Source organism: Strix uralensis, chromosome 19 (assembly GCF_047716275.1).
Source record: "Strix uralensis isolate ZFMK-TIS-50842 chromosome 19, bStrUra1, whole genome shotgun sequence".
NCBI lineage: Eukaryota > Metazoa > Chordata > Aves > Strigiformes > Strigidae > Strix > Strix uralensis.
This window is the reverse complement of record NC_133990.1, coordinates 11,541,943-11,566,357: the sequence shown is the minus strand read 5'-3', so window position 1 is coordinate 11,566,357 and position 24,415 is coordinate 11,541,943. Positions and strand designations below refer to the sequence as shown.

The 24,415-nt window shown below is 40.3% G+C and overlaps 1 protein-coding gene across 12 annotated transcripts in view; it reads right to left on the bottom strand.

Moving 5' to 3' along the window:
* The window catches only part of TOM1L1 (target of myb1 like 1 membrane trafficking protein), a 158,885-nt gene that overhangs the window by 45,667 nt on the left and 88,803 nt on the right, over positions 1-24,415 (bottom strand). For 6 of the 12 annotated variants that reach the window (XM_074889209.1, XM_074889218.1, XM_074889207.1 and 3 more), the window contains 3 exons: positions 13,530-13,657; positions 6,169-6,235; positions 555-617 (listed from right to left, as the gene is read on the bottom strand). The exons of 3 other annotated variants lie outside the window; for them this stretch is intronic. The gene's annotated coding sequence lies outside the window, so the exon portion shown is untranslated. The remainder of the gene's footprint in view (positions 1-554; positions 618-6,168; positions 6,236-13,529; positions 13,658-24,415) is intronic. 3 more of the 12 variants (XM_074889211.1, XM_074889214.1, XM_074889219.1) reach the window with 1 other exon arrangement.

The following is a 24,415-nucleotide window of genomic DNA, read 5'->3' as shown; positions in this document are numbered from 1 at the left end:
GAAAAGGTTGTGCCCTCATCAGAGATGAGCCCGGACACAAGCGAGGGTTGGCCAAAGATCTGCACAAGCCCTGTGCACCATTTCTATCCCATATCCACGCAACTGTACATGACGGTCTGTCAGCCTGTGCAGCTCCTGTCTGTGGTTCACTAGCAGGAATCAAAGATCTGGACAGGAAAAAGCGAAAGCTGAACTGCAGAGAATAAAGGTGATATTAAGGAAAGATTAGATATCAGCTTAACTGAGTTACCCAAGATTAAACATGATCAGATTCTTCAGTCTCATTGAAGAAGCATGTTTTGAAGAGAGAGGCTCAAAGGAGAAGAGATTGGAGGTGTATGAAAGCTGCAGCTCAAATGGTGCCGTAATATATCCAGCTCTAAATGTCATGGCCTAACCCCAGGTGTTAATATGAGCACAATACTGACAGGCTTATTTGCCTTCTGAGTCTTCAGAGTGTGCAGAGTTCATTTTGTCAAACCTCTTCTTTTATGGAGAGTTACAGAGCAATATCCTACTTCTGTTCTTAAGTGAAAGATATTCTGTGAGATTACCTTGGCTTCAGCAACCCAGGCCCCAAAAAGTTTCTTGATAAAACCATGGCAGGTAGTTGAGTTCTGCATTGAATGGAGAAGATGCAAAAGTTAACATCTGAAAAAAAGACAAAAGTCGTGACCAGACAAATGGCTAAACTTGAGCAGCTGGAGAATGGGTAGCAAAGGAGAGGTAAGGAAGAAGGAGCTAAGCCAAGTTGAACCATCATCAAAGTAAGAATAAGAGGAGTCAATCCTACCCACTTCTGGTGTGGTGATGAGTGACTATGAACAAGAAGAAATCTGAACACTGGTGTAAAATAAATGTTCAGCTGAAGGCTAGAAAGCGATTGCCGAGGAGTCCTCAGTGTCAGAGGTCAGACACAGGCCTCTTTGCACAAGTGCCTGGATGAACTGCATCCCTATCCTTCTGAGTAAGGGTGGCAGAAGTCATCATAGGAGTAGAAAAGAGGAGAATAACCAAATTCAACATGACAAGTGTTTTTAGCAGCAGGTAAGTAAGATCAGTTATTGAAACAGCAAAATTATTGCCAACATGGAGAAAATTAGATAAAAATGCAAAGTCCAGAGAACCTCATTCATACCACATATAACACAAGCTGGAGTAAACACAGAAAACTGTTAACTTTACATGTCAATAAATAATTGAAACAGTATATAAGAGAACAGAATGGCTTGGCATGGTTTTGGCTCTTCAGCATCATAAACATAGTAGTAATACCATACAGCTCTACTCATATATTTGTATTTTGGACTACTCAGAGCAATATAGTTGAGAATTTTCAAACTAGTTGCATACTGCCTGACTGTAAAATCATCATGCTCGTGATACTAATTGAAGTAAAAATTTTAGGAAGGGAGCTGAAAAACAAAGGAAACTCCACATGATTTAAATGAGGAGAAAAAGTCCCAGCTAGTGACTTAAGCTGACTGTATTAGCAGAAACACAGATAGAAGAGAAAGGTATACAAGCAAAGAAGCTGTCAGAAAAAAATCAGTGAAAGTATTTTAACTGACTGTAGTAGTCAATTCATCAGTACTAACATCCTTTTTATGCTGCACAGAGTAATTCAACACCGGGGATCTGTGGTTTAAATTCCCATTTCACCTGCTTAGAGTGGGCTAAATTTCAATGTGTATTCAATGGGGTGTATTGGCTTAATACCTACAGCATCTGTGGAAAAATGACAAGGAATTGATGAGAAGACTTTCATATTCCAATGCACTCTACGAGAAATGATCTAAACGAAAGCAGCAATACCAGACAGCTAGAAGCTTTGGGAAGTTCAACACTTTTCACTGGGGTCCTTCAATATCCTCATACACAAGAAGCCAGTTCCCTTCAAAACGTGTGCTCCACAGGCTGCGGCAGGTACCTCTTCAGGAATGACATTTGCTATTATCAAACTAGTATATTCTGATCAAAGGTATGCTTATTTCACTTCTGTTTTCTTCGTTTAGCTCTCTTTATGCTTAAGCTATATTTAGGGTACGTGGGTCACAAGGATAACTTTTGTAAATCTATTCTTGAAAGGTATTAACCATCCCTGAGTTTCGGTCCTCAGAGTCACAGTTCACCTTTCAAAGGAAATTAATTAATTAAAAGACTTAAAGATATAACCCCTAAGTTGAACAGTAGATGCAGCAATGGGAAGTTGATCTAATTAGCTACATAAAGCAGGCAGGACTGGGAAGATCATGTGGATCAACTGTCTATTTGCTGGTTGTATGTACATTGCTTTGCAGCATACTCATTTTAACACAAAGATGTGTTGGAAGGCCTTTTTCTGGCATCTGGAAAAAACTCACATAGGGAAAAACTCATGTGGAAAAACTCGCATAGGGAAAAACTCCCGGGGGGAACTCACATGGGAAAATCTTGTGTGGAAAAAAACTTGAGTGGGGAAAACTCACGTGGTAAAAACTCACATGGGGAAAAATTCACGTGGGAGAAAACTTGTGTGGGGGAAAAAACCTGTGTGGGAAAAACTCACGTGGGAAAAGCTCACATGGAAAAAAACCTCATGTCAGGCAAAACCCACGTGGAGAAAACCTCACGGGGAAAAAACTAATGAGGGGAAAAAACCGCATGAGCGATGTGTGAGCTCTGTGTGACCAGTGATGGTCCCTGTGAAGACACCCTTACGCTTTCTCAGAATCATGGCAAGACCTTTTGGCTGCCCTTTCCCTTTCCTCTCTGTCCCCCAGGGTCATACCCACGCAGGAGTCCTCGCAGAGCTCCGGCGCAGCCGGCAGCCCCTCTTTCAGCCTAGCACGGCAGCAACACAGCACTCAAAAGGGCTGAGCACACATCTACTGCCACTTGCTACAGCTGTGAATTTTGTCCCATTTATTTGGATTTATTCTGATTTTTGGTTATACCCACTTGTCTTTTTTTAATAGAAAGTAAGTATATAGATTGTGATGCAGTATTTTCTGCCTGCTTTCTGTCCTTGTTAATGTCTTTAAGGTGCTATGGAAATAATGATGATTTTAGCCCCTAGATTTTAGGTAATCAGGACCAATTAAAAGTTATCAAACGCTCAACACTTCTCTGCCCTCTAAATGTTGCTTGAAAACAGAGAATTTATTTTTATATCAAAACAAATTTCCACTTAGAAAACCTTGTATTTATGAACAGAAAAATACTACAATTAAAAGTAACATTTCAAATCAATCCCGTTCCATGAGAGACATGAAAATGCTCCAATTCAGAATCAAAACCAACTGTTGGAAACGAGGAGTTTAAAAATCAGTCAGTGTGGAGATCTGTACATGTCCAGGGCCAGCTTGGCTTTGGAACTGGAGAGAGCCTTGCTACACTTACAGCCTGCACTGAGAAGAAAGCCTGAAGTGTATGCCAAATGATGCACAGATGCAGCTTGTGTGTTGCTTCTGGGACTTGAACTGGCATCTTCATGCAGAGCTGTGCAGGTCTGTGTACATGGAACAGAGAGTGTCAGAGATCTCTGAGGCACCATGTAAACATACCCAAGACATCCGCATCTTTATCTTGACTCTAGAGAGCTAATTTGATGAAGAAACAACTGGAAATAGTCAAAAAGCAGAAAACATCTGTGGGACTGGACATAGTTTTCAGTCTTGTTATAGTAGTTAGTGTTGCTCAAAGCAAGATTTGCAGTACATTATCCCTTACTTACTAAGGGCAACTGGATTTGCTCAGCTGGGGCAGATTTTATGTCAAGACCAAGTTATTTCAGAATGTTTGCACTATATAGGTTACCTATTTTTCTTAATATTCCCTACATGGTTACAGAGTGTGGGACCAGGAGGAAGGACAGAGGAGGGGAAAATCCCACAAACTTGAAAGGAGCTAGAGACCGTTAGCACCTTTTCCCTGTGGCACAGCCAGTGATCTGCTCTTTCTGACTCCCATCTCCTGGTACTTACTGAAGAAACAAACCGTGCCTGTGAGCTGTTAGTCATGTAGTTTAGTGCAGTACTGAAAATTTCTAAGGTGAGGAAAATGGTATGAGGATCTCTAAAAATAAGAACAGAGCTCAAGTTGCAAGAGGCTGCAGGGGCAGCAGGGACGGACTTTGAGACCAGACTGGCAAAAATCCCCTTATAGTGACAAGTTTAAACTGCACTAAACAAAGCGTGAGTTCTTCCAGTTCTAGCACAGAGATGGGTCACAGGGACAGACACGTTTTTCCCTTGGCATAAGACTAATATTGCTTCTGCTTTACCCCTGGTTTTAGTTCTGCAGAAGTACTGAAAGGGCAAATTCAGCTTCACTAAAGCAACAAGAATTTAGCAACAGAGTTAATACAGAGAGGTAATGAAAGATCAAACTGTTTCAAGTTTTAAATTTATTTGAAGCATATTTGAAACATACACAATTTTTATCTAACCTACAATACCCCACAAACACAAGCAAAACTTGCCTGAAAAATTTCTAGGCAATTGCACAGAAAAAAATATATCCAAGCAGCTGACCAGCAGGAGAAGAATAAGGTCAGACACATCTGGAGAATTCAAGATGGAAAGGAACCATCTCCTGATTTTGTAACAAAGAGTAGAAACATAGCAGCATTTAATTTCAGACCTCCTTGTTTCAATCAACTCTGCTTTTCTTCTACACACATCCCTTCCTCTGAGGGCTTTCCTGCTAAGAGTCTGCATCAGCAGCTTAGGTTTAAGTTTGCATCAAGCTGGTTTTTATAGTAGTAAGCACACTCGGAAGCTGCAAAGACACTGTGTTTCCTGATGCCCTGCTTATCAGTCACAACAAACAATTTATAGCTGCACTTTAAAAAAAAAATTAAATCAGTACAGGCTCTAAGTAGCGCAGATCTTAAAAAGGAATGAAGTGATTCTATTCCAAGGTTTTGGCACAAAACCCAGTTGTGAGTCAGGTAAGCTGAAAAATTACTACATCTCAATTTTTTGAAAATGTTTTAAATGACTTATTGAGACTTTAGCCTTCAGTCTCAGCAAATTTGAAAGCTGCTGTGTTAAATTATCCACATAAAACAGGATGTGGTGAATTAATTTCATATTAGAACACAAGCTCCCATTATTGATGGGGCTACAAACCCTCAGGCTGACCCTTTTACTTGCTCCAAAATCTAATTCAGATTGCCCTGAAATTTGATTTGCCACATGAAGGCAATGGATAAAGTAAGTATTCCAAATTTGGGCTAATGTATTTTGAAAATCCTGGTATTTCCTCTCCATGATCCCAAGAAAAACACACAGCAAAATATAACACTGAACAGAATCTACTGCTAAGACTGACATTGAAGTTACTGATTTTTTTTTAATATATTTAGGTAATCTACCTGGGGTTTTCATTAGACCTTAAAACCATTTCACCTGGATCCCCAGGCCCTGAAGAGGTCTTCTGCAAGATCTCACCTTCAACTACAACTAGCCGAAAGTAATAAAATCTGGAACATTGGATTCTTTTACTAATATCTGTTCTATAAGCAGTGTGTTTTGTATTGCTGCAGAGAAGATCTAGTCAGCCAAATTTTTGACAGAGCTTGCTGCTGTAGCAGAATGGCTGTTAAAAATGTTTGTTCCTGGAAACACGCACACATTAGGCTCCTTTCATATGTTTTGTCGCCTTCTCTATTACAATTAACCTTCTCAAATATCCACCTCTCACATCCATCAGATGGCTTGCTTTCCATGGCCCAATTTTCCTTTTTTTCTTTTTTTTCCTACCACTGATCTGGATTTCAAGCTCAGCTCTTGCCAAGCATAGCTACCATTCTCACATAATACTAATGCCGCTTCTGGAGAGAGCTCAAAACCCTACTATTGCCCATGTGCCTTGCTTGCCTGCCTTCCTTTCATTCACCCATTGATCTATCCACATACACACACACTTTTAGCTTTACAGGGAAAACCTGCTCTTGGCACAGACAGGAATAATGCCTATATGATCACTAAAAGGGATCTAGGAACCAGAAGTTTTAGAAGGCAGGCCTGAGACTGGAGCCTGCAGAGCATTAACGCCATTGAACTTGGTACCTACACTCCAATCTGTTCAATAGAGACAGATGGGCAGCTCTAGCAAGAGATGCAGAATGCCTGTGAGATGGTACTTGAACAACTTAATCATGAAAACTTAAGCCAGCATTACCTTTTCACAAACCTTCCTTTGCAGAAATCATGAGTGCAGTTGACAACATTTATCCTAGGTATTTCTTCTGTAGATAAACCAGAGAGGAAGGCAGGGTTAATGATATTGCTTTAAGCCACAGAAATTCTCTTACCCTTTTCAATAACATTTCAGTTGTCTTGGGCTATTAACTATTACTCACAGCTGCCCTCACACTGATTCTTTGGAAAGTGATGTTGGAGATGCTTAGCTTGTGCCGTGGCTGTCACATCAGCGTTTGCAGAACAGGCAGGAGTTTGCCCTTCTAACCTATGCTTCAGCTTAATGATGGTAGTAGAATGTGGATCACTGTTTGCCAGACAATGTGCATATATCCCTCATAACTCTTTTTCTAATTGTGATAAATCCTCCTTAAATTAGCTTTAAAATGCCAGTGCCTTTAACATTCCCTGTCCTTGTTTTGTCTCATGGGATGATGATGTTTTTCCAGCACCAGGAATTACTATTTAATAACTTGGCTATTTAACCAAGATTAAAGTGAAGGCTTTTAGGGATCATGTGTACATTAATATTATTATAAACAGATCCCTTTCCAGAAATATCATGAAATTTGCTGAGGAGCACTGTGTCAACAGCAGCAGCAGAATCATAGCGGGTAATCTTTTACGGTGCTGCATGTAGGGAAGATGTCATGGCTTGAATACTCTTTGTAATTAAAAAAAAAGTATTATAAGTCCAAGCAGCAGCAGAACCAAGAAATTAATGAAATTACTCTTTTGGGAGGGCTCAGTGTACACTCTTAAATATGTTGAAAATTAGCCACAACTCCTTAAGGAGTCTACTTGGAACAAAAGCCAAATTTAAATCCTGAAGTTAATATAATAATGTGGAATAAATCTTAAGACTGCTGGTTCACAAGTTCCCTCAACTCATTTGGTTTGGTTCGGGTATTTTTAGTTCAAGCCAGCATTTTATCTTGTGCATGTTTCTTTATCTCTTTATTACGTTTAGTTTAATATTTTATTCCTCCTAATATTGTTTCAAATGTAGTATGTTTAAGTATCATAATCTCCCTGGGTGATGGCAGATAAAACAAAAGTGGGCTGCATGCAATACAAAATCTAGTTCAGAGCAGCCAGGCACAGTCTTGTATTGCTGCAAGCAACAGCAGCCCATGTCACCAGCTGATACCTTCGCAGAGAAGTGCAGGAGGTTTTTAGGTATCGCTGGGAAGAGCTGCTCTGCAGCATCACTCTAAACTGCTTGAGTAGCATTTACAGTGAGAGAATAGAGAAAAATTCAGATGCTTTTTTGAACCAAATTCATGAACTGTCATTTGGAATTTGTGGTGCTCACTGACCTTTTGAGGCTGTTCCCCATGTAGCTACAGGAGGATTTAACAAGCAGATTTGGATGGTGCTGTGGTGGTGCCCAAGATCTGTACTGTCATCAGAGCACTTCTGCCGCTCCGGAGGCGGGGGTTTCTGCTTGTGTTACATGAAGATGCCCTGTGACAACCACCAAAACTCTCCCAAACATCCTTAAAAAAGGATACTTTTTAGAAGAGATTAAATTATTTGTGTCCTTTCCTTTTTCTGTATGGCTTATAATGTCCGAACTACAACAGACTGGCCAGTTCCCAGTGCTTCATTAAAATGAGTTTCTGTGTTTCATTAACATCAGACATGGTTTATATCTTTTTCTTTCATGCTCGCTCTGGAGCACCGTGTGAGACATGGAGTGCGCTGTTTTATTTTCATGTGGTGCATGTGGTTTTGGTTTTTCTTTTTTTTTTTTTTTTTTTTTTTTTTTTTTAACCCAGTGCTCTGTATTCAGTGAAGAAAAGAGTAATTCAGAGATGTCTGGTGGGTTTTGACAGGGAAGATAGAAAGGTCTGTGGTAATCATTTACTCTTAGTACTTCACTTTACAGCCTCAGACCAGTAGCCAAAAAATCTCTGCCTCCTGCACCAAAGAGGTGAAATTGTCTTATATCAGAGAAGGACTCTTGTCAGGAGGACAAATTCATTCAGGTGAAATTCTCAGGTCCAACAGCTCAGGATATTTTGCAAGTCATAGCATTGTCTCGTAGCAGTAAAACTAAATATTTTTACAGCTACTGGAAAAATCTGAGTGTATGGATGAATCACCATAAAGGTAAATAAAACAGGAGAGCACAACCAATTTCAGGTAGAGAATTGGAGCCTGCCTAGACTGATATTCTTCACTTAAACAGCAGAATTTTGTTTGTTTCAAATGCTACTGACAATGAGCTTTGGCTTATCTGTAAAAGAAACAGGAGTTAGAGGAAAGAAAGATAAATTTTTGCCTAATATTGGATGCTCACCCATATGCCAAGGGCAAACACCCTTCCAAAACAGATCAAGCAGCAGCTGTATTTATTAAGAGCTTAATTTACCAGTTACTGACGTTTATTTTTTACTTGTATAATATTGATTATTGCTTTGATGTAGCATCTCCATTGGACAAAGCTGATGAATGTCTGACTGGTCGAAACCCAAAGATTGCTATCACAGGCCATGAGAATATGCAAATTGCATATCTTTCTTTGGCTACACTGGAAGTTGAAGTTCTGTGTTTAAGAAACACCCTGTCTTGATTGAAGAGTGTAAAGAGAAGGTCCTTAGAACTGGGAAGTAAGGTTGGAAGGACATGGGTATAGTCAATTGAGTATTGAGCAAGACAAAATGAACAACTTGTGAAAGCAAGGCCTAGAAAGATGTACTGCCCACACATGGGCTGTGGCAAGTGCCTCTGTTGGCCAAGTAAGGCAGCTCTACTTGGACTTTAAGGAAGCATGTACTTTTTCTAAGGAAAGTTATTGCAAGTCATTGCTATGATGGCTTTTGCCATAAAGCAAAAAATAAATTAAAAAAAGCGCCAAACCATTACTGTTTTCTATCTTTCCTTGAGTAATTTAGGTCTGTGACAGATCCAAGTAGTCTTTCTTTTTTCCCATTACCATCTCAAATCCCAAGAAGGCCAGAGAACTGAACAACTGGTGTGGGTGGTGGGTTTTGTACTAGAGACTGCTTCACTATATAAACCAGGGTGAAATTACCTCGCAGTATTTCAGACTATGACCTTTCAAGTAGACAGACCCAATGATTTTCAGTCAATGCTCCCTCTGCTTGATTTAGAAGCCCATTCAGAAGGTAAAAAGGCCAGTTCATTGTGGCAACTCATTATTCCACTGTGCTGCTACATCCTGATAGATAACAAATCTGACCTTTGCTATAGAAATAGGTTGTTGTGGGCAGTAAAAGTTCACTTTGAGTGACACCACGAATGCTAACTCTCCTGTAGACAAAGACAGCATGGGGGCAGAATATGCAATCAATGCTCCATCTTGAGGAGCTTGCTGAAAACCTATATGAAAAAACCTGTGTGGTCTTCCTACTTCAACAGCCAGGACTGAGCCCATGAGTCTCAGGCCTTAGTTTGGTGTCCTGGGAATACCTATAAGCCCAGAAAAAAACCCCACAAGTTACTTCATTTTTGTTTAATGACGTGAGGATCAGCTGAAATGAAAAAAATAGAGTGAACTCCTTCTTAGACCTAGAAATGCATTGGCCACATTCTTGGTGCCAATATGAAAATTGTGCTTTTGAAATTCTGGCTGCAGCTGATGATGGTGAGCACTTAAAAGTGGAGCTGTAACTAGATGGTAAATTCAGCCCTTAAAAAAGATGTGTTAATAGGTTTATGAGGGATGCACTATTTATGGCAATGTTCAGTGATTCCCTATTCAGAAAATTAATTCCAAGCATAAAAATTGATTCTTGATATTCTTCATCACATCGATTTTATTCTAATGTCATCTGACTTGGTATAATGAGATATTATTTGTTCTCAGGACTTTTTTTTTTTTTTCTTCTCAGTCAGGCAATTGAACAAAATCTTGGATAATCCATTTTGTAGTTTGATAGGTGAAACAATAATATTACCCAATACCTATCAGAGTCCAGAACATATAAGCTCACAAGAAATATTTCTCTATTCCTCATGCAGCACTCTACTAAATTAAGGTACTTCTATTCCCTGGCTTCTAAGTGACAAAAACCCTGATGAAGCCATCTAGTGAAGTGTGACCACTTGCAACCTGCAAGAACTGATGTGCCAGAGATATGGCTTTCCAACTGAAGAATGCACTGGCCACCATTGTCCAAAGATGGCAGTAACAATGCTGATGAGATCAGCACACCTCTTACTACTTCACTGAAAGCTTCTTTATTAGTGAATGTTGACATCACCTCAGCAATTATCTAAAAACCTGATATACAGAAATTCCTCAGCAAATTAAAGATTCTCCCTAAGAAAAAGGTCTTTGGCATTCTGGAAATAATTATTGCTTTTCACTCTTTAAGGCTTGTGTGATTACTTGAAAGTTTCTTGGCTGCAATTCCACTTAAGCTTCAGATGATATTTTCAATGACACACATCAACGGTCTCTATCTTTTTATACCAGCTGAAGATCTGGTCAAATAATCCACCATTTAGGCGATTTTTTTTTATTTTTAACTGAAAAATCTGTTGTTATGTGAGCTGCTGAAACACTGAAGTTTCATTTCTAGGAATCTGTGCCTTGAAGTTTGGCTCTTGTTTGGAACCTGCAATGGCTAATGAGGGTGGTGCTCGTATGGCAGGGTTGGCTTGGCGGGAAGCAAGTGGCATCAAAAAGCCAAATTGAAACCCCACAATTATTTTTAAAACTACACCCTTAATGGCCACAAGACTCAGGACAGTTATCCTCCCTGATATAGTGTTGGGTTGCTCATTAAGCACTGGTAATTAGAGTACCCCCTGCTGCCTTGTTATAGTACTGATAAAAAACTATTAACTTGGCTTCCTCCCAGAACAGCTTATTTCAGGAAATTTCAGGAAAGTTCCTCCTACTAGACTTTCTGTTGTGAACAATCCCTTTTAATCTGCTGACTTGGATACTGCTTTAAGGCCAGTCTCTTTGAAAAAGAAAAAAAAAAAAAAAAAAAAGATGAGAAGGCAGCTATTTTGTGGAATTTTTGTCACTTAAAGTTCACTTGCTCACAGCTGCAGGTTGCTGTGCGACTAGACCCACAGATACAAGGAATAACTTTCAGAAGTGTAAGTGTGATTTAGAAACTCGAATCCCCTCAGTGCCCAATGGGCCTCTGTTCCTGACACCTGAAAACCAGCCTCACCAACTGCCCTGGTAAACTTGCCAAAACTCCTGTATGAAGCAAGATGTACATTAACTTTGTAGGTTAATGCCTCAGTGCCCCTGAGGATCCACTAGAAATGACTTTTAAAAACTAATGCCATCAGCAAGAGGGTCCAGTAAGAAACTGGCGCATTTGCAACATTTCTTTCCACATAATAAATCCCCTGCAATGAGACATTTTAGTGCCTGGAATGACCTTCTTTTTCTGAAGCTGCACAACAGCTAAAACATGAGACTGGGCTGGGTACTCACATACGTCACCCAAGTGAGCTGCAGTGCTGGAGGACGACAGCAACCACGAGTTTACGGCCTGATTACAAGAGGAATGTTTTTTCCAAACAATCCTTTCATAAATTAACACCGAGTTAACTAAGAGGGTGCATAAGCCTTTGCTGCTTTCACTTAGCTAACACCAGAGAAATGGATACATTAGAACAACTGATCTGAGGGGTAAAATATCAGATTTGAAATATCTCACCTCTCTAGCTAGAACCGTGCACCAAATCTAGCTTGGGTTGTACCTCACCTTTCAAAGTTATGCATGTTTCAAACCTCCTTTATTTACTTCATAGAACTCATCAAATCTTAGAACTTCTATTTTATATAATATTTCTAAATACATATTAATCGATGTTGAAACAAAAAGACAAGGCAAACTCCAAAATGTCCTGGAAATAAAAGAAATTGGGTATGGAAAACGGCTGTTTGGTATATCATTTTATACTTTTGGCCTCTTGCATATTTTTATATTGTTTTATGCCAAGCCAGTAGCAGCGATTCATTATATGAAATTGGAACATTATAGATTCAATACAGAAGCATTTGTCTTCGTGACAGGAAAGGATCCTTTAGGTCGCTGAGCCACTTCCCTGCAACTGCAGGAAATCACGTAAAAGACACATAAGCCCGAAATATCCAGAGAAGCTTAACTCCATTCAGCTGTGTGCCCCTGGATTTACAAACCCCTGACTATCCCACAATAAAATGAAAGCTGTCAGAGGTAAAGAACAGTCTCAAAAGCTAATCTATGCTGTAAATCTATGCTATAAAACAGAGCCCAGAAGCATTGACAGTGCACTAGGTCCTGACACTGGCACAGACTTTGTGAGGTTCCATAAAATAAATATTCTAATCGCAAATGTCTGGTGAGTGGAAAAGCCCAAACTTATGGACAAGACATTAATGTCCATGTGTGTTGTCTTCTCTTCAGGGTCATTTAAAAAATGAAAATCCCTTGCAGCCTTTTTCATCCAAGCTCCCGTAACCTCACTGCCCTCCCCGCTGTTGTATAATGCACTATGAACTTGAAAATGTTGCTTCATGTCTCCGTGAGTGACACCTGGGGCTGTGTGCATTTCATCTGACGCACACAGCAGTGAAAGGAGCTCCCTAAAAGTAACAGATGGCAACATCAGTTCCTATTCTCACAGCAGGCCAAGCCATAAGAAGAACTTATTGCATTGCAAAGGATTGTAATATAAATAGCACTATAGTACCATTATTTTTATTCCTTTGATATTCTGTAAATGAATTGGCCATAGACATTTTACTGTGTTTGATTAGAGTCTTATTAATCCAAATGAAAGGCCCATAAAGTCTTTCAGAGAGGAAATCAAAGAGTAGGTATGGAATATCTAAAGGCAGGAGCTAGACAGTACAAAATCTAACTGCTTTGAGGCTATGCAAATAGCCGAAGTGCTTTTGTATCGACTACAGATATTCTTGCAGTGGCATAACTGAATTGGAAAGTGCCCTGAGGTATCCTAAGAAATGAGACGCTATAAAACTATTTGGGATCATGAAAGAATCTGGAACATGAAATCTTTTAGAAAGTATCAAAAATTCAGTGACTTTGAGAGTTTACCTCTTTATCCAGAATAACTAACATGAAGATGGAGATAAACAAAAGATGGAAAGCAAATTGCAAAACACTGGCTAAGCAGGAGGAGTGATATCAAACCTTCACGTTCTTTGTCATGCAATCTCCAATGATGAAAAAAACACACCTTTCGAGTGCCCAGAATTAAGTTAGATCATTGATTTCTAAATGGTGGCAATCAGGAAGAGTCATACTATTTTAAACTAAGTATCATCTCAACATCAAGAATTGCTTAGTGTCCTTCAAGGAACAGCAGATCGCCTGGCAGAGATATGTTGCTTACCTGAAAATGCCCTCCCAGGCTCTCAGAGCATCAGCTGCACTTCACCGGTACAGAGGATGTCCTTGTAGAAAAGCTCATATCCAACACTATATGTATAAGTCTTTTTCTTTAGCAGTGTTCTTCTAATGCTTTGACAAGTGAAAAAAAAAAACACAACAGAATTTGTGAAATGGCCTTGGTCTATCGTCCTACCAACAATTTAACCGAATTACGTATCCAGCTCCAAAGCCTCTTTCTATGCAGATGTCTAAATGTAAACAGAAGAATTGTATAATATAGCCAGCTTTCAGAGCAATCTATGTAAGGGCTAGTGCAATTACAATAAAGTATTCATTTGAACCATTTGGAGTGCTCTGAAGCTTTGTATAGCTTTTCGCAGAGGCAAAGAGAAAACTTCTGATTTGGATGAAATCAGCTGATACAGGTAAGTGTTTGCAATGCTGGCTCTTGAAACAGGACAGGGCGAAAGTCCCACTCTAAACTCAACGAACTCATGCCCAGACCTTATTCATAATAGCATTCAGTAATTTGCCAATAATACACCATTTGTTTGTTCATTGCAGTCTTTAAATATTTTCTAACACTGGAAAAAATTGTGAGTAGTACACTGTGATTTTAGAAACTGCTATTTAACAGCTCAGACTGTGGTGGGTAACTAGAATTTCTAGCTGGCCAATAAAAAGAGCCAAGGCCTGGTTTGTCTATGGATTCGCTCATTGAGGGAAAAGATGAGAAGAGAATCATGAAATCTTGCTTTCCATGCAGGTGCTTCAAACCACCAGACACTGTTTTTTCACTTCTGAGGCTGCCAGCCAAATGCATGCTTAGAAGTACTTATAAATATATCTGTATTGCAGTCTCTTGGGTCTCAGGTTGTATCTTTCTCTCTCTCAAACTCTAAGAGAAAAAAAGCATTTGGAAGCGTTATATGATTATGAAACATGCATATCTGATTAGAAGTGTAATTACGTTGCATTTTGCTATCTGTCAGCAGCAAATGGTGTTCTTATAGGCCAGATCATAACATATGCACTCTCAACCCTAAACCTTGCGAATTTCTCAACTGCCATTTGAAGGTAATAATGGAAATCCATGTTTTAATTATTAATATTTTCAGTGCCTGTTCTTACAGCCATTATATATTTTAGGAATGAACGGCTGAATCCATCATCCTGTCTCCAATTGAATCTCTAGAGGCATTTTACCTGAGCCTTGCTGTTTTTTTCTCCCTCCTACACAGACTTGCTATATTTTCATTTTTTATAACCAGGCTGTATATTAACAATAAGAACATTAACGCATAAAAACATTAACTCATTGGGGGAAAAATATACCAAGAGAGTGCATCCAACTCCCCCATGTATTTTGACATGCCATTTAGCAAATTGTGTTATCATTTTAAAAGTGAGTAATCTCAGCTCTGAACAACTGCAAGGGAACTAAAAGGCATGTGAAGAAGAAAAATGGAAAGACAGATACATGTATCACGTCTGTTTTAAATGATGTCAGAACTGAGTGTCAAGGCACAGAGCTTTATCACCCACACAAAAGACCTGGATGCTGAAATGCTAAGGGGCAACTCTCATCGCTGTGCCTAGTTGGTAACAACAGTAACGGCTGCTCATGTTTCTCTCAATCACTAAAATACACTGAAAGCTTTCACACGTTGGCATTACTCTGCATCTGCTACTGTTCATCCTCTTTCTTACTCCGTTCAGATTTGAGCAGGGGCACGGCACCCCTACTTTGCTGTTAAGTTTGTTCTCAACTACACAGAGGTTGTCAGCCCTACATTTACCTGGTCACCACAGACTTGAGGCTGTAAAGGGCCAGAGGGCACAAAACCTGCACTGAAATCAGTGGATCACAGGGAAGAAAAATCACCACTTCAGGTAGTTTAAGCTACACATGTTTTTCTAATGCTGCCAGATGCAAGAAAAACATGGTTCTTTCTTTGCACAGCAATTTGGTGGAGTGTGTGCCTTCAGTGAAAGGTGTAGCAAGTCCACACAGCATTAAGGGTTTCTGTAGCCTCCCATCAGAAACCCTGTCCCATGTTGAACTTGTGTGAGGTGGTACTAGCAACAAACAGCAAATTCACCTAAGAAGTGTGCAATTGTAACCATGCCTTTAGGGATGGTTTCACCTTTAGGGAAATGCAAACGAGGCAGCTTTGGGCAGAGGCGGGGCAGAGCGCAGGCGCTGAAACTCAAGGCCATGCGACACGGCGGAGCAGGGGAAAGCAAATGGTGTGAGGCTGCCTTGACTGCAAAACTTTGTCACGCTTAAAGATGATCTCATCTAGAAAGAACCCCACTACCATTTATTAGGAAAGCTGTTAAGGAACCATGACTAGGAAGGACCGAGAGTACGGTTACAGGCAGAGCACACTAGCTCCTGTGCGCAGTCGGCTGAACAGCAGCCGTTGAGCTCAGCACACACGAAACCACGGGTGTGTGAGCTCCGGAACAGCACTGCCTTAAGGCATCTCTGTACGTTTCTAGAAGGGATCTGGCTTGCATGGGAGCCAGAGCTTTTGCAACCATCAGTTTAGAAATGCCTCAAGAAATGTAAAACTGAAACCAAGTAGCTACTAACTGGAAGATTTTTTTAATGAAGAAATGAAACAGCAGAAACCGATGGAAGTTTTGATGTTTCCTCTCGAATCCCATGTTAGCATTAGCACTAAACAGATGTCCCATATTCCAAAGAAATGGCAGGTTTGGCACCTCTTCACGGTTAGCAAATTTAATTATGGCTTCAAATGCAATAATGGAGCAACCTTGCTTGGCTATAATTGGATCTGCAATTGGCACCAGCTTTCCTCCCCTCACTGTGCCATATGGGGAACTGCAGAACAAGGTGCTGCATATGTTCCTGCTGAATTATACTGGGTCAAATCAGGGTCAGATTAAAATATTACGAAAAGGAGGGGAGGGACAATCAAAAATGAAGAGTGGGGATAAAGTCAAGTGTTTTCCTGAAATTCCAATTTCTCTGACCAAATTATCTGGGATCCAACTGGATGTGAGATCCAATAAAACCGCTACTTTAATTAGGAGAACTCCCAGTCTGTCTGAAATAACACCATGTTCTGGGCAGATGATCAGGAGAGGCAGAAGAGCTGGCGTTGTCTGAATACAAGACAGTCCTCAGATAGGCACGAAGAATGGAAAAATAACCCTTTAAATATATCACAAATACTGGGGAATGAGTGTTCTTCTTTTCCCACTACCCAGAGTCAATGACATTTCGGAAGAGTTGGAACAGGGTGGAGAAAAATACTCTCCTGTCAACTCTCACTACATGTCTGCAATAACACAGCAATTAATAGGAGTAAAAAGAAAAATAATGCCTATCTTGTTATTTGGTTACATAAAATATCCACCTCAGGCAGGCCAGGTAGCAATATCTACAAGTACGACTGCCTGACATTTTCCATTACAAGGCCCTGGTTTTTGTTGTTAGCAACTTTGTCAGACTTAAACCATTTAGGCTGAAATTCCCCTTGTTGACTTTCTGTCTTAGGCTGAGTTTCTCTGCACTGTTTCCAATGTTTCCATGTACCTAATTGGGATGCCTGCTCCTGATCCAGAGTAAGGAAAAGCAACCTATAAAATAATTGCTTCGACAACTTCATAGCCCCAGAAAGGGTAAATAACATTAAAATAATCATTGTGATGTCTTTCCTGCCAGAGGAAGAGGAAAACTTGGTATGTGCAAGGCGGATGCTACTGAAAAAAAATTATCTGATGCTAACGCAAAGCTGCTTACCTCCAACCAATGACAGCAATATACATAGGTAAAATGTTCAAACCCCACTTAATTTTAATTTAGTGATATTCTGACACACAATAATTTTCTTTCTCCTGTTGAAACTAATGGGACTTTTCCATTAAATTTATGGAGTCTCAAATCCTCTTGTTTGTAAGTTTCTTTAGAATTGTGTCCCCCTATGACATCTCTTAAAGCATCATGAATTACAACCTACGTATGCTATTTACTATTTGAAAGCCTAGTTTTTAGCCTTGACGTTGATGAGAATTTAATTATTCTTATTCTCCTTTTTCAGCACTTTTTACTTAATAATTTGAAATTATAATTATTACAGATTTAGAATAAAACACGAAATTACCCAATAGCACTGAGACCAGAATCAACACAGGAGTTAAGCCACACTACACTACACAGTAGTTATCTTCAAGAGTGGGCCAGTTGACTCTGCAATTAAATAATGTTGCCATGGTATCGGGTAGGTCTAGGGAATAAAATGGTAACACTAATTATGGAAGGCACACCTGGAAGATAGTTGTGGGTGACTGCTGCACTGGAATTCGGTCTCTCCATCAGAAAACAACAAAGCAGTTTATAAATATTAATAGCGATTTGCAACACCCAAAAGTAAGGAAGAAGGCTGCACAGTACAGGGAAGAATAATGAAGAGAGCTGTTGCTTTTTATGGCAATGTTTGTCCAGGGTTACACAGCAAGTCATGACAGAGTCAAGGCACTGCCATCCTTACCTCCCTCCCATAATAGAAGCCATCAGTGTTGCCCCTCTAGGTTTCTTCATCATTCTGAAGGAAAGCAGGAACCTTCCTGACACCTGGGACTGGTCCCTGCTTCAGCCTGGGCTGCTCTTACTCAGACTCACTCATTCAAGCCAAGCAGAGAAGAAGAGAAGACTCCAGCAATATCATTAGCTGCTGTGGCCACCACCACCCATTTGTTTCCATCCCAAGAACCCAAGAATTCTGGAGGTGACACCCTGCGCTTGCAGACTGTGGCACACGTTGCTGGCCCTGTGGAGAGGCTCAGCTCACTGCGATGCTCTGTTAAGCAATCTGAGGAAAGCACTTTATCTCAGATTTGCCTCCAAGTGCTCACTGAGGAAGATAGGACCTGACACATACAGGTAATTAAAAACATAACTGACCCTCAGTACCTTCATAGATTAATATCCAGTTAATTCAAATGAAGATCCCAAAGGGCTTTATGAGAGAAGCAAGTGCCATTAGCCCCTTGAAGGAGGCACAGGGGATGAAGTGGCTTCTCAGGTATGCAGAGACGTTGAAGGAACGTGAGGGAGAGGAGTCAGATGCCAGAAGCCCCAGTCTCAATGACTTCAACCTCTGCCAGGGAGACCCCACCAGCCCCTTTCCTGTTTCTGTAATGCCAGGGATTCTCCACTATTGCTTTTGCTGGTGCCATTTATGTGTCGGTCATTGACGTCAGCGACACTGGGCCACCACTGAACAAGTACAGCCAGACAGAGAGCAGATAGCAAAATAATGCTTCTCCCCGCTTTCTCCATTTCTGAGTGTCTGGGGTGGCTTCCCACCAACAGCCACCATGCACTGAGGAGCATAACCAGCAGGCATCTCTCATTACCTATTTTAAAGACACTTCTTTGAGCATTTTAGACAGCAGCTGGCTGGAGGATTACCAGAGGGAGGAGTGAGTTTTTATATCACAAAGGACCAGTCTTGGATTCATGCCTCCTTCTTTCCCCAGTTTATATCTTCAACAAAAAGAATGGGAGAAATTCAAGTACAAAATATTGTCACTTCACCTCAGGGGAAAAAAAACAACCCAAAACGAAACAAATAATGAGACCTGAACACCACATAGTTTTGAGCTGAAGCTCCTTATAACTGTGCACATCTGAAAACACTTGCAGACAGCTCTGTAGTGAAGTAAGCTGCATGTTAGTATCGTCCTTGAAGCACCATGAACAGAATGCTTAAAACTTAGTAACCAGGAATAAGGGCAAAAGTCTGGAAGATATATTTCTTCATTATCATATCTGGATATATTATGCTATAAAATAATTCAGTACTTTCGGAGAGAGAAGAAAGTCTACAGTGATGTTCTGGATGCCAGTCTGACTCCATACTGGTACTTTCTGAGTTCTTAAGAGCAGAGACCCTCGCTTCAAGAGGCAGCACACGGCATCACGCCTGCGTGTCTCTGCCTGGCTTGTGGCAGACGCTGCTGATCAACTGTCCCCAAAATGCACAGGGTGGTAAAGTGTGAGACAGACCAACACATTGTGCCCAGAGCTCTGCTGTCCCGAAGTACGAGACGGAGGCCAAGAGACCAAGTCTTATGTTCCCAGACTTCAAAGGTCTCTACAAACCAGTTTGTAGGACTGAATCCAACATGTGGGCGCATAAAAAATATTTTAAAGTACGTTTCTTCCTTTGAAGAAGCATTCCCTACCTGAGAGCTATCACTGATGCCGAGGTTGCCACAGTAAGTAGTTTTCATTTCTTTGATTGAACATAGAATTTCTTGGGTATGGCTATTCCCTAGGCAGAGTGGCTTTTCGGCAACTATATGCTCTGGCCTTTTTATGTAACATTTCTGGAACAATAGACTAGGTGAGATGACACAAAGCTGACAATAGCAGCTTTACACTTGCATGCTTCTCAGCATACTTGCAGCAAATTAGCTATTTGCTCTGAGAAGAGAGAGTTTATCCATCTCTGTGCAACCCAGCTGGGCAGCCTCGTCTGCTAGCGGGAGCCATCACCACTGAGTACACATGAGAGTCAGTTTTACTTCACGATTGGAGGAAATCCTTTGTCTCCCTAATACATTTACTGTATAAGCAGATAAAAGACAGAGAGTGGAATGGTCCTAGGGTGGTTATTTTAAAATAATGATGATAAGAGTCAGTGCCCATGTTATTTGTCTCTTGACTCCATATTAGTTCAGCACAACAATATAACCTTCCCCAACGTCTCCTGCAGCTAAAATGATTACAGAAAGATTATCCTATGTCAAAGTTTATGCTACAGCTCAGCAATAGCAATGCAGCAAAGGAGCTTCATGCCAGGTTCCTGGACCTTGCAGTCTCTCAGTGGAACTCTCCAAGGGACATAAACGAAGCCTATAATTCTTTGGAGGACAAGGTGGAATTCCATATACTGCATCCTACTGACAGAAGGGGTCTTGCCCTGTATATCAGATTCAGCTGGAGGACACTGTAAAGCTGTTTTTGCTACTCTAGAAAAAGAAGAGAGCTGGTATTTGGAAAAAACAAGCATTGGGAAGTATATTATTTTGGCCTTCCACTTAATGTACAAAAGATGTTCAGATACAGCTTTCTCACGTTGCAGTCGCAGTCTACTCATCACCAACAGCAAAGTAAGTGTCCATATGACATGGCAAGCTATAAAACATAAGACAGGCATAAATCACCATGAATTCAATAAATACAACACTGCTGATATGTAGTACTTTTATGTCAATATTTTGTGCTTATACCACATATTCATGAGAGGACAGATAGCTTGTGCCATTTTCCTGAAGGGGATGCCATGTACAGAGAAATGGGCTGACCAGCATCTGGCAGGTGGAAAGGACAACTCGTGCCTTTCTTTTCCTTCTTCCTTTCTTTTATGGTTAATGATTTCACTAAACCTTGAGTTCAGCCAAGTCCCCCACACAATTCTGAATGCAATACATAGTGTAAGGGATTTATTGTGTCATAATAGATGCAGTGTTAGCACAATTAGATTTTATGTTGGCTGTACGTATGTGGAATATAAAAGAACCTGCTTTAAAACTGAATCAATTTCCAGGACATACATACTTTACTGCAAAATAAAAATTAAGACATTGTTACAAAGACCACAGCCTCATTCTCAGTTCCTGGATTAGCACTGTGCTCCTTCTGCGAAAGCACAGTACGCAGTGTGCTTTATATATTCAGCAAAAGGGGGGATATGCTCCAGCAGTGGAGGTAATACGAACAGGCCAGAAAAAACTCACAAGAAGAAATGGCTCTGCTTCTTGAAAAAGATAATTTGCTGCATTTTCCCTGCACAACTCTGTACCCGAATCTTCAGTGATCTAACAGATATTAACCTACTTTAAAGGAGCTCCTTGTCAACCAGATGATGGTCTCAGCTAAATCTAAGACCTATCTCCACTGGAAAAAATGCTGTTCGAATCTGTTCTCATTTTATGGTGTGGTCATTACAGTGACAAAGTTCATTACACTGAGTATCTCAAAAGCTTGTTGTGTTGCTGAAACACCTCTGATGGGCTGGGCTGGAATCCTGTATTCAGGAGCTCTGTATTCAGTCTGCAGCCGGGAAGGAACCAAGGGCAAAATGTTGACTTTAGCTCAGTCCCTTTAGCAAGCCCAGAGACAGGAGACAGATGAAGCCTCTTAAGTCACTGAATCCATTTCCCTGCTGTCATAGGAACATTGCTACAAAATTCCTTTAATTAACCCTTGAGTGCCCCTGCTCCTACTCAAACCCCAGGGATGCAGGTTCCCAAAGGAGCCTCCGCAGGCTCCAGCCCAGCACCCTTCACTTTCCTGGCAGTCCAACCCTTTACCCTGTTTTACTTCTCAGCAGTGGAGCAGTTGTGCTAACAACTTCAATCTTTGCTAAAATTGAAGCTATGTTTGGCTTTTACAACCCCAGCTGTTATGCTGCTTATTCCACTAACAGCCATCAGAGTCCTGCAACTGCAAAAAGGAAATGACTTTGTTCTCTATCTGGCACGCTGAGCTCCTGAACTTGGCCCGAGAAAGCACCTGGAGGACAGGCCTCAACCTGCAACTTCCTGAGGCAATTTGGACAGGAGTAACATGAAGCAATTTTTCTTTGTATTGTAGCAGTATCCCATTTGTACAAGCAGGTCTTACAGAATGAAAAATGATGATTTATTCTCATTTTAGTAGGAAAATTCCCGCTTCTCATCAGTCTTTTATAACACTGTAACAGACTTTCTGGAGATAAAGCTGGGCTAACAGCACCTGGTGGAAGTCCTTCAGAGGAAAGAAATAAATTCCAGTGGCTTTCTAATTAAATTCTTACAGACAGAAATGAAAAAATAATAGAGTTCCTGATGCCTTGATATTGTAGTGATGGCTGTACTAGTTAATAGAAGGATATTCATGTCAGAAACATTTCTGCAGGTCTACTCTATGCAACTTGTTTTTCCTCTCCACCACTCCTCCCAAATGTGAGAGAACCAACCCAGATTATTCAAGGATCTTTGTTTTAAAAAATGGGATCTTACAGAGTTTCAGTTAGTGAGCTAGCTCATAAATTCAGTATTTTAGGTGGCAGCGCTTGGCAGAGAACAACCACCCCATTAAATCATGCTGGGCAAGAAACTGTCATTTTGGTGAATCATGAGAATTACTAATTCTATTATAATGTGTGCGTATATGAGAAAGGGAATTCAGTGGGAGTTTTAGTTTCATCTTTATGGTGTCCTTCAGAAGATTATGATCCTTGCCACTTTTCCCTGTTGTCTGCCCAATTTCCAGAGCGGCTGTTAAAAGTTTCAACCGCAGCAGTTAAGAAAGACAAGCAAAGTATAAACCTTTGCAAAACTCATTCCTGTTTTGCTACTCCCCTGATTTCTGGCATTAGCATCTAACCAGCATGTAAAACCGATGTTTGCTAAGCTTAGAGAACACGCAAACTCCTTTACCTTCGTCACCAAGCGTGCATTCACCAACGTGATGCAGTGCACAGGTCCCCGGGTTGTCCCAACGCTTGCATGTGTTTTAATACCTGTGGACAATATTCTTCGTGGTCTTGTACAAAAAGAGCCACTCACATTTGGAGGCAGTTCAGGAAAATCAGATGCTCACCCAAAAAGGGAATGGACTCACGTGCGCCCATGCTTGTGCCTTGAGTTAGTGTACATCCAGGAGGCAGGCTCTTGCTTACAACTGAACTCTGTATTATTTACAGATGAAGTTTGTGAGGACTGAACTTTATGTATTAGTAAGGCCTTCTTTGAATTTTAAATTAGAAGCTATTTTAACATACATATAATAAAAATGGCAATTAATTAGAGAACAAGTATTCTTATTAACTGTGAACTGAAATTCTCACAGTCCAGTGGATTAAAAAAATTCAAACAACAGTCCACCCTTAAAACAAATTCAAGATCAGAGCAAACAGTCGTGTCTGGACACTGCACACAGAGCTAACTTTTGTGGTAGCTTCTGGTAGCAAATATTTAATTTTGCATCCAATTGTTATTTGGTGAGAGATGTGGCAGTAACTTCTATTTGACCTTAATCGTTCTGAGATACACAAATGTATGAGAAAGATCCAAGAAATTTTGCCATCTCACCATTACACTTATAATGTATAAATCTTCTCCCAGATCAAACACTGTTAAGGAGATATTAAATGAATGCAGACAGATTTGATGTATTAATCCACCTGAAATAATACATGTTACATAATTCAGTATTAGCACATTTAATGGGAAACTGCATGAGTCCAAAGTGTTGGTAATTTCAGGTCCATAATTTAAAAGTACCTGATTTAATTCAATGTAAAGGAAGAGATAAAAAGCAAATTTGTTCTTTCCTCCACTAATGAAATAGTACTTCAAGGTGCAATAAAGTAAAAATTTGGCTACACTCTTACTGCAGTCCGTGTTTGGAAATGACACACACTGTTCTCGATTCATAAAATCTTGCATGTGTTTAGGTACTAAAGAAGAAGTTGATGCCAGGTTTTGTCACCAGTATTTGCGAGACAAGTTTATCCATTTTTGCATTAGCAGATGTAAATTGCTGGAGGCAACTATTAAGCACAAGTGAACATGTGCTGCCTTTTAAACACTGTCACTGCTATAACAGACCAATGGTATGATTATAAATATGGCCAAGGGGCTTTCTGTGAATTATTTTAATTCATTGTCAAAGTACTGCTCACGTATGTCCTGTCTTGCTTCCAATATAGTCCCTGAGTCTTTTGCCTTCAGAGAGCCCAGTTTAAACAGTGGGGCAGGGAGTACATCTCTGGTACATCTTGCTGTGTATTTCTGTTGACTCCCCCTCACCCTCATTTGCAAGACATTTAACTACCCTTTTACTTCCCCCTCATAACA